This window comes from Mustelus asterias, chromosome 25, assembly GCF_964213995.1.
Source record: "Mustelus asterias chromosome 25, sMusAst1.hap1.1, whole genome shotgun sequence".
Taxonomy (NCBI): domain Eukaryota; kingdom Metazoa; phylum Chordata; class Chondrichthyes; order Carcharhiniformes; family Triakidae; genus Mustelus; species Mustelus asterias.
The window spans coordinates 41,083,257-41,084,487 of record NC_135825.1 but is presented as its reverse complement, the minus strand read 5'-3'; the positions used below and the strand labels follow the sequence as shown (position 1 = coordinate 41,084,487).

Sequence of the window (1,231 nt, the reverse complement as noted above, 5' to 3'; positions counted from 1 at the left end):
ATGGAGAAATCCAGCACGAGGGGGCATGGCTTTAAATTGAGGGGGGGTAGTTATAGAACCGATGTCAGGGGTAGGTTCTTTACCCAGAGGGTGGTGAGGGATTGGAATGCCCTGCCAGCATCAGTAGTAAATGCGCCTAGTTTGGGGGCGTTTAAGAGATCCGTAGATAGGTTCATGGACGAAAAGAAATTGGTTTAGGTTGGAGGGTCACAGTTTTTTTTTTTAACTGGTCGGTGCAACATCGTGGGCCGAAGGGCCTGTTCTGCGCTGTAATGTTCTATGTTCTATGTTCTAAAAGTGGGGAGCTGGTTTGAACCTCGCTGGAGTGAAATACTGGTGGGAGAGGGGGTGAGTGGAGGGTGGGGGGGAGGGGGGAAGAGGCTAATGGGCCTGGTGACTTCAGTCTTGGCCTGCTAATTGCATTTACATCATAAGCAAAATAAGATTAAAATTACTTCCGCACCTCCCCACCAATTTCCGGGCAGGTGAGGGCAGCAGAGTGGTGAAGGTGATTGGTAGCTTCTCGGCCTTTTGGCTAAGATCAAGTGTAGTATGGATTGGATGCTGCACTTGGTTGAGGTCATTGGGTTACATTGAAGTTTCATATGAAGCAATTTTTAAAAGCGGTATCTCGGCCTTTTGGCTAAGATGCAAATGAGATCAAGTCTTGGAGGAGGAATTGCTTTCCCTCCTCCAATCAGCTTGGCTCATGTAGATCAGGCCCAGGACAGGGTGATTTTGGTCGCTTGCCCTGTCTTGTCAGCCTGGATCGGAAATGTCTCAACTTGTTGAGACTCTGAATTGGATTTGATTTGATTGAATTGGAAAAGTATTTTTAAAAAAGTTGGCGGCCTTTTGGCTAAGATCAAGTGTAGTATCAACATGCTGTACTTGGTTGAAGTCATTAGGTTACATTTAAGCTTCATTTGAAGCAATTTTTAAAAGTAGCATCTCGGCCTTTTGGCTAAGATGCAAATGAGATCAAGTCTTGGACGAGGTGCAATGCCTACTCCAATCAGTTTGGATCATGTAGATCAAGCCCAAGACAGGAGGTGAGAGTCCTGTCTAGTCATCTTGGATCGGGAATGTCTCATTTGTTAAGACTCTGAATTGGACTCGATTTGATTGAATTGGACTAAAAAAAAGTCGGCAGGAGGACCACAAGCAAGGGACAGGTGAGTTGTGATTCTTTTATCCTTTTATCTGTATAAGGGCAATATGATGTGGAGAT

At 45.2% G+C, this 1,231-nt stretch overlaps 1 non-coding gene across 1 annotated transcript; it reads left to right on the top strand.

Annotated features, from left to right (window-relative positions):
- Positions 1 to 515: 515 nt before the first annotated feature.
- On the top strand, positions 516 to 710 carry LOC144479311 (U2 spliceosomal RNA). Its single transcript, XR_013495503.1, has one exon. It is a non-coding gene; the product is annotated as a U2 spliceosomal RNA (small nuclear RNA).
- Positions 711 to 1,231: the final 521 nt, after the last annotated feature.